General features: G+C 36.6%; 1 protein-coding gene across 3 annotated transcripts in view; it reads left to right on the forward strand.

Annotated features, from left to right (window-relative positions):
- The window catches only part of Luzp2 (leucine zipper protein 2), a 390,110-nt gene that overhangs the window by 52,240 nt on the left and 328,036 nt on the right, over positions 1-9,834 (forward strand). The gene's annotated exons all lie outside the window — the stretch shown is intronic.

Raw genomic sequence — 9,834 nt, forward strand, 5'->3', positions numbered from 1 at the left:
GTGCAAAAGAAAGACAGCCCTGCAGCAGGAGCTGGGGGAAGGGGGTTTGTGCTCTCTTCCGGGACACTCTACCCCGGGATAGCACACACTCACCCGTCCAGATGGGATTCCTCAGCAACTAAACAGGGCCGCCCGGTAGCCCAATGATCCGCTGACAAAGGGCTGTTTATTGTTCTTATTTCTCTTGTTTAGCCAAAAGGTTGTGATCCATATAACCATGGACTTGTTTAGAAACAATTGATTGCCTATGCCAGAAGACTTAGATGGAAGAAGCCATGTAGTCAAGAACAAAGCAGAAGACCTTTGGATAACTGTGATGCTCTGTGAACTGAGCCTTGGTAATCAAGCGAACAGAATAAAACCACAGACACTTCATTCATAACAGAAAATTCTTACTTTGGTTTACAGTTGTGAGGAGTTCAAAGACTGGAGGGCCTATTGGGTTTAGTCTCTGGTCTCCTGTTAAGTAAAAGTGACACTAAGAATCTCCTTTAAAATCTAGATGTTAAACTATAACATACTAATGATGTTAATTGTCTTCTGAGTAGTATACATGAAAAAGGGGTAAGATAAAATCACCACTAAATCTATTTTCAAGAAAGGTAAAATTGTCCTCAAAGGTTAAAAGCACTGTATGTAAAATAAAATTAGAAATGATGATTTAAGTATGAGACATTAGATGACATTTAGTTTGTAAATATGAAGAGGTTAAGATAAAATATCCTAATGTATTTCATAATAGGAAACAGGATTTAAGAGAACATCAAGAGGCATGTAACACACCCTAAACTCAAGCATACAGCAGAGGAAACTTTGAAGAGAAAATGACAGAATATTAGAGGAACAACATCAGAGAAGTCCTAACTTGCTCATACTGACAAAGAAATTAATGAACCAAGCCAGCATTTCTACATCCGTCAAGTAGAAGTTGTATAATTAATGGTTTACATAGGCCTATCAGAGTATACTTATTAAAAACCATAGGAAAAATTAAAACAAGTTATCTTCAAAAGTTGTCCACAGCTGGGACAACAGGTGTGTACCACTGTCCTTGACAATATTGATGCATAGATCATGTGAAAAAAAATATTCTAGCTACAAATAGTATGTGGAATGCGAAGAAGCAAAGGTTCAGGCTTCATAGCCAGGCACATAATATAGCTAGCACTCTCTAAGCCCTTATTTGGAGACTAATCATTTCTATGTGAATGTCTTTGGTAGCTTTCTTGGTTTGTCATGAGTAACAATCATTCTTATTCTTAAAATAGATGGTTTGTTATCCTTTGAAGTGTCTGACATTTTATTTTCAATTGGGTTATTACACATTTCTGATTAAGATCAGTATAAAAGGCAATACTTATTAGTCAATGTTACTACAGGAAATAAACTTTTATTTAGAGTTTTATAACTACTCCGGGGATAATTCCCTTAAAGTAAAGAATGCTATTAACACACACACACACACACACACACACACACACACACACACACACACACACACACACACACACATACAAGAGAGAGAGAGAGAGAAAGAGAGAGAGAGAGAGAGAGAGAGAGAGGTGAACTAGTAAAACAAAACAATTCCAACAAGTGAATTTGAAATTGAGAAAGTTAAAGGATGGGAGGTGAAAAATTACAACACATCTGTGCATTCTGAGCCAATAATTATGATCAAAAAAGAACACACATCACCTTCTTGCTTGTGACCTGCAGGAGAATTAAAACACAGAATGTGCTTTGTTATACATCTCTCCTGGTTTGAAAATTTATGACTTTAAGTATTTTGGCTAGATCAAGGCATGGTGGGGGATGCCTGTAATTCCAACACTGGAGAGGCTGAGGCAAGAGGATCACAAGTTTCAGAGCAACTGGACAACTTAGAAAGACAATGTGTCAAAAAAAAAATAGTGAATGGAGGCTTAGCCTGTTTATTTTAGAACATATATAAATGCAATTGCCTGATTTCCTTAGCAGAATTTTAAAAACCACTATGTTAAGAAGAAAATGTTTTGGTTTCTCCAAAACATGAAGAAGGCATCTATAAACAGAATGACTTGAGTCGTTCTAACTTTCTCAAGAATCTTCCATCACTTGTCTTGGAAGCCATAGAAAAAGACTCATGTCAAAGGTCTGTTCTTTCCTAAAACCTACATTGAACCTTTGATTTGTTCTCAAATAGCATGACTGTGTCTACATGAGCTAAAAGATATCCTAGGATGTGTGCACTATCTGTATGAAGTCATACAGAGGCACCCAAAGAAAATGGAGAGCTCGTTCCTTCATTTGGAAATGGGTTATGAACATAGAGAGAGCCAAGGGAGAGCCTGTCACCAGGACTGCTGGATTTACTCACGGCTATGTTCAGAAACTGCTGAAACAGAGAAGGCTGAATGAGACAAATTGCATAACATTCAGTAGAGCCACAGAATGTTCCTGCTGTTGCTGTGGTGGGTGGGTGCACCCATACACTAAGGCTTAAAGGAGTTAAACCATCTTTGTGTCAAATGGAGGAGTAAGAAGGGATGGCCATGCTGTCAGCCAGAAAAAACTTATCTGCACATACACAGATGAAAACTCACCCTTTTTGAGAATCACCCATCCTTAATGACTGCGCTTAACAAGTCTTAGGAACTGAGCAGGGGCTGGAAAGGAGAACGGTGGGCACATGCTCATGAATTAACTGCACTTGTTTCAGAGAGAGCTGCCAATCTTACTTCAGTAATAGACCTCTCCCAATGCTAATTGCTATGAATGATAGACTGCTAGAAATATTTTAAAACAGACCCTCCCTCCACTCACATATTAAAATAAAGCTAAGGAATATATTCACCATTAATACTGAAGTCTCATTTTATCATATTTAATATGTCTAGTCTGGTTCAGTGAAGAAATAAAGAATGAATGCCATCCCAAAGTTGGCTAGAAAAACTCTGAACAAGAAATGGATACTGATGAAGGTTAATATTCAGGAGGATGCCTATATGATCTTTCTTTGGGCTGACGAGGGAGGGGGACTTGATTGAGGAAGGGGGAGGGAAATGGGAGGCGGTGGCAGTGAAGAGACAGAAATCTTTAATAAATAAATAAATTAAAAAAATAAAAAAGAAATGGATACTGTTACCTAGTTAAGATGCTAGAATTTTTAAAGGAAATTCTTTTATGCACTACTTTGATAGCTCTAGTGCAGATAATGTCTAGATCTGATGCATCGGAATAATGCCACATGGGTAGAAGCCAGAGCACTTTTTTTTTTTTAAAAAAATAATGGACTGAACAGGTTACCCTCTCCTGTGTTTTTACCAACTTTTACTTCCTGGCCCTCATTCTCTAGCTGATATTGAAGAGGTAGACATTGATGTTTCATGTCCGTATACACTGATTCTCAGAGAAATTTCATCATTTATAATATATCTTAAATCTAAATGAAAATTGTATTATCTGCATTTAAATGAAACAGTAATCAAACTGAGAGTGAAGAGTTGGATCAGCAGTTAAGAAATTTTACCGTTTTATTATAAGAAACTGAGTTTGGATCCTAGATCCACAAAGCAACCAAGCTGTCTTCCAAACACCTGTAAATTCAGATTCAACAAATCTGACATCGTTTTCTGACTTCTGAGCACACACAGCCATCCATACCTGTGTGCACGAGTGTGTGCACACACATGCACACTCACACATGCATACACATGCACACAAATAAATATATAAAAACATATTGATAGTTGTTATGATTTTATTTCAGCTTTTAGGACATATTTTTCACACAATAGTTTTGATCACATTCTTTCTCCTTCCCAAATACTTATAACTCCTCTCCATGCCCAGAATCAACAAACTTCCTGTTCTTTTTCTCTCAAAAAGATGCAAGATAAATGACAATAGACAAAAATATAAAAAATAAATTCGAAACATTAGCTAGAACAAAGAAAGAAAATCAGTAAGACAAAATAAATAATGAAGCAATAAGAGCACACACAAAAGATTACCCAAAAAGAAAAAGAAAAGCAACTAGAGTCCATTATGTGTTGGTCAAGTCGTTCTGAGCATGGACCATGATCTGGGGTGTGATTGATCTATCTATTGGGGGGAAAAACCTATTTTCTCTTTCCCAACAGTTTACAATAGTAGTGTCATTGTTAGAGGCTGGACTTTGTGTTCACTTTCCCTTATTAGTGCTAGGATTTGGACTGACTTGAACCTGTGCAGGTCTTATGAACACTGTCACAGTCTCTACGTTCATAGGCGTACCTGTCCTGCTGTAATTGGAAGATGCAATTTCCCTGGATTCATTGAGAAGATTTAACATTTACAAACTTTTAAAATCCCTGAGCAGAGGAGATTGACAGAGATGTCTCATTTAGGGCTGAATGCTCGCTCCAAATTCGCTTTGTACAATAAGCAGTTGTGTAGCATCTTGTAACTTACCATCTGCTGTAAGAAGAAGCTTCTATGATGTAGGTTGAGTAAAGCATTGATCTATGCATATCGCAATATAACATTCAAAGTCATTTTCTTCCTATGTTCTCTAGCAGAATAACAGCAGTAGATTTCCCACTAGACATATGCTTCATCTAAACTCATGTTCTTGACCATTTTAGCATTGTCAGCTGAAATTCTTCACCATTAACATCTATCCCTTGGAAGAAGCCTTAAATCCAATCAAAAAGTAATTGTCTACTCTAACAGCATTTGTATTTCTTTTGTACTAGTATATTTGCCAGTAGCTCTTGTTGTGGTCAAAGAATTTGCTTTTTGGTGAGGTGATACTGATGATCAATCACCCTTCTCCTCTGGTAAGGAGTAAAGTATAACATAGCACCATGAATACTAGTAGAAGGGTGAAGCTTCTAGTTAGGCAATAGCTTGACTTTTCCATGTTCAATAATATAAGTAAGTAATTTCTTCAGCAATAAGCCTGGCCACAAGGTTATGGAGAATAGTTCGCAGCCTTGATGAGAGCCTGTGATATTTGGGGGTTTCTAGAGGAGTCCTTTGGCCAGGGCTCAATACAACCTATTCCTGAAATAGAAATTTTTACTTAATACCATAATATGTCTAGATGTTATATTGTCTCCATCATTTCAAGTCCTGCATTTCAGGTCTTTGACCCAATTTCAACTGATTTCTGTGAAAGATGAGAAATAAATTTTTAATTAAATTCTCTTGTAAGGCCGGGTGATGGTGGCACACGCCTTTAATCCCAGCACTCGGGAGGCAGAGGCAGGCAGATCTCTGTGAGTTCGAGACCAGCCTGGTCTACAGAGCTAGTTCCAGGACTCCAAAGCCACAGAGAAACCCTGTCTCGAAAAACCAAAAAAAAAAAAAAAGAAATTCTCTTGTAAGTATCTTTAAGTTTTCTATCATCTATTGAAGATGATATTCTTATTTCTGAGGCGTGAATTGTTAACATTTAATTTATTTTTATCCCTGTACATGTATATGCATTTGTGTTGAGCATATGCCACGTGTGTGTGTGTGTGTGTGTGTGTGTGTGTGTGTGTGTGTATCCACAGAGGTCTGAAAGGGGCTGGAGTTACAGGTCTCTGAGGACCACTCAACTTGCATTCTAGATACTGAACTCAGGTTCTCTTAATTAAGCCAAGCCACCTATTCAGTACTTCTGATAAGTATTTCATCACTAGTCTGTTATACTTATTTTGTTCTGGCACCATGCTGTTCTTGTCACTATGGCCCTGTAGTAGAATTTGAGGTCATGTATTGTGATGTGTTCAGTTGTGTTCTCTCTGTTTAGGATTTCTTCATCTACTTTCAGGCTTTCATAATTCTACATGAACTCTAGGGTATTTTTTTAATTCTATGATGGGGATTGCATTGAACCTGTAGACCACTTTTGATAATCTAGATGTTTTAAAAATATTATCAATCCATAAGTCAGGGAGACCTTTCTATCTTTTAGTGTCTATATTTTTATAAATAAGAGACATGAAAAGTAAAATTAATACTCATTTAAATTAGCTGTGATTAAGAAAATGAATATCTCAACATTCTGGTGAGGGTATGTGGACAGAAAAATCTTCTCTCTTGGTAGTAATATAAATTGATACAGATATTATGGAGTTTCATAAAAATAATAAATATGGAAATACTATTTGAATCAGCTATAATACCTCTGGGGATATACCAAAAAACTCTTAAGCCATGCCATAGGAATAACTGAACAACCATATTTGTAGCTGCACTATTCATGATGGATACAACTTGAATGCCCACCAGCAGAAAATTGGAGAAATAAAATAAATTGCATAAACAATACGAAATGTTATGTACCCTTAAAGAATGGTGACATCATGGCAAAACTGGTGCAGTGAAGGGAACTTGAAATTTTATGTTACTGAAAAATAACCTCAGAAATATAAATACGACTTTTTACCTCTCACATGAAGCTCATATATTTTTGTTTGTCCTTGTGTGTATGGGTGGACAATACAGTTCATGAAACTGAAAAGGCTTATGGAAGAGGGAAGAAAGAGATTTTATGGGAGGCAGTGGAGTGTAAAACCTAGTAAGATTCCTGTCACCTGCACACAAAGAGGAGGCTACTGAGAAAAGGGAGGTAACCAGAAGAGGGTCACACAGATAAGAGAAGAGAAGGACCAATAAAACAATGTGAGTTAAAAAATATACCCCCATGAAAACCATTACGTGTGTGTGCATTTAAAGCTGTGTTGATGCTTTCTTTGCTCAGACAGCTCACTATCCCGAGTGGCAGCTTTTCTTTGCTTTCTGGGAAAGATGGATAAAAGTATCATTCTCATGAGCATCCTCCTGCTTTCCTGGGACATAGAGAAGTTGAAAGGTTTCTCCTTACAGTTCTGATGGGGATATGTCTTTGCTCAGGTTCAACAAGCGAATTGTTTGCCTCTGGCGTATTTTTCTGCAGTTCACAGAAACTGGGGCCTTGATGTCTCTTTGTGAGGGTGATGCCAAAGAGACAAACCTGAGCTTCAGTTCCTCTGTGAAGTTGAAAAGGCCAAGAGAAAAGACTCACTCAAAGGGATAATTTAAAAATGGTAGGAAAAAATTTTAATCCCTCAGGTAGATACAAGCTTATTTGCTAATATACTTACTACAAATTATGGATATATTACTTTTACCTTTAGAATATAAAGAATAAAATTTAGCAATTCTATGAAATTAAAATATATTTTAGCTTATATATTTGTATGTGTGTATATATATGTATATGATGTGATTTTTCTGAGACATGAAAGCTGTGGCTTTAAATTTAATGTTTATGTCAAATTTTTGAGAGAATTATGTGTGTTTTCTCTCACATTTGATTTACATGTTTAAAAATAAAGTGTATCCTCTAATTAAACTGCAAACTACTGAGAAAAGTCTCAGACTTAGTATTACAATTCTTAATAATGAAAACTGATGATGACTGATTGATTGATTGGATGAAAAATGAAAAATTTAAGAAATTTGTGGTTGTATTGCATAAGCCATTAAACTTGGCCATGGGAGTTTAGAATATTTAAATTAAAGAACTACTGGAATATGTCAAGGATATGTGCAGTCAACAATAGTAAAAAATGAAACAATTTGAAGTGGCTCCTAAAGTTCATCTTATTTTAGTACTTAGTTGGTATTTTAGTGATTTAGAAAAGTGGTGAGAAGTACCTTATAAATATAAATTCACAAGGAAAATCTTTAGTTATAGCCAAACACGTAGGAAGACATTCATTAAACGGAGCTTCCTGGGAAATTCTAGTGTAATTATAGGACATGAGTAACTATGTTCCAAACAATCTCAGTGGCAGACACACTTGGCCCTTAAGCAGTCAGTGGTGTGATGTATGGATCTGGGCAAAACCAAATATGCAAAAGAGACCGAGAAGAATCCTGTAAACTCAGTGGAGGGCTGGGGAAAGGGTTGCCATCATTATCATGAGTATGGCGTGCAGGAAATACTCAGAGAGTTGGAATAAAGAAATAATCTATAGATAGAAGAAACACCAGCTATTCACAGAAGGACATTCTTACTACCCTTTCTTGGAGAAGGTACTGAAACAAGTGGGATGGAAAATAAAACCCCACACAGTAAAGTGAATGCTTACTGATACTGCAGTTCCACCACTGTTCATACCTGCCAGTAAATATTTTTTAAAATCCAAAAGATCACATAGCTGGAATATTAATTCCAGTAATAAAACAGTACCATAAAACACAGATAAATCCAACAGTGAAACAAACCTAACAATGATGTCATCCTAAACCAGTTCTGAAGTCATCACTCCAGTTTCCTACATGTTCTTAATATGCATGTTATCAGATGTCCTGTCTGCTGGATAGATTCCGGAAGACTTATATACTATAATGCTTAGAAAGGAAAGTCATGGAAATAATTCTACAGCTAATGAAATGGATCATAGTTCAAAGAAAGAATTTTATTATCAACATGCATCGGAATAAGGAAAGATGAACTTCTGCTTAAGAGCTAAAGAATCCAGTAACAAGAACATTTTAAATGGCATACAAATAAAAATCTTTGAGGCCCTTTGTCTAGATTCATCTATTTACCTGCAAATTTCAAGATGTTATTATTCTTTACCACTGCGAAACATTACCATTCTTCAGTTGAATGGAATCTAGGTTGTCTCCAGGTTCTGGTTATGACAAACAATGCTGCTATGAGCATAGTTGAACACATGTCCTTGTGGTGTGATTGAGCATCTTTTGGTATATGCCCAACAGTGGTATTTCTGGTCTTGAGGTAGATTGTTTCCTGGTTTTCTGAGAACTCGGTATACTGATACCCAGAGTGGCTCTACAAGTTTGTACTACCACCAGCAGTGGAGGAGCTTACCCCACATCCTCTCCAGCATAAGTTGTCATCAATGTTTTTGATCTTCGCCATTCTTACAGGTGTAAGATATAATCTCAAAAGTTGTTTTGATTTGCATTTCTCTGATGGCTAAGGATGTTGAGTATTTCCGTAAGTGTCTTTTGGCCATTTTAGATTTGTCTGTTGAGAGTTCTATGTTTAGGTCTTTACCACATTTTCTTTTGGATTATTTGTTCTTTTAATTTCAAATTTCTTGAGTTCTTTGAATATTTTAGGTAACCCAGATGCAGAAAGACAAATATAACATGTATGCACATCTAAGTGGCTTTTACATAAAGCAAAGAAAATCCAGCCTACAGGTCACAACCCCAGAGATACTAGACAACAAAGAGGAACCTAAAAAAGACATACATGGATCTACACTGGAAGGTAAAAACGACAACATCTCCTGAGTAAATTGGAAATGAGGGGATCACATGAGAAGGTGGAAGAGGAGAGGGGAGGGAGGAAGATTGAATGAAGAAAAACATAGAGCTTAATAAAAATGAGAAAAAATTAAAATATGAGGCTCATGTTTGAGAAAATAAAGTCAACTAGAAGAACTCTTAAAATGGGGACAAAATACTGAATATAAAAATTAATGAACTTTGTATTAGAAGTTATTTTGCAAAAATGGTAAATGTCAGTTTTGTGTCTGAAGTACCCAAAAGAATTTACTGTGTAGATTCAACAACATATTTGCAAAAATCAACCAGTAAATATACACCAGTATGAAATTGTAGATATTATTAAATCTTAGCAACAGGGGAGAAGTAAGGCCAAGAGAAAAATCAATAGTTTCTGAAGGAAACTGGAGCCCAGCCAGCACACCATCACACACACACAGTCTGGAGCCCAGCCAGCACACCATCACACAAACAGTGCAAGTCTGGAGCCCAGCCAGCACACCATCACACAAACAGTGCCAAGAACAAAAGAGAAGGAAGTCTGGAGCCCAGCCAGCACACCATCACACACAC

Source organism: Microtus ochrogaster, unplaced genomic scaffold (genome assembly GCF_000317375.1).
Source record: "Microtus ochrogaster isolate Prairie Vole_2 unplaced genomic scaffold, MicOch1.0 UNK14, whole genome shotgun sequence".
Lineage (NCBI taxonomy): Eukaryota > Metazoa > Chordata > Mammalia > Rodentia > Cricetidae > Microtus > Microtus ochrogaster.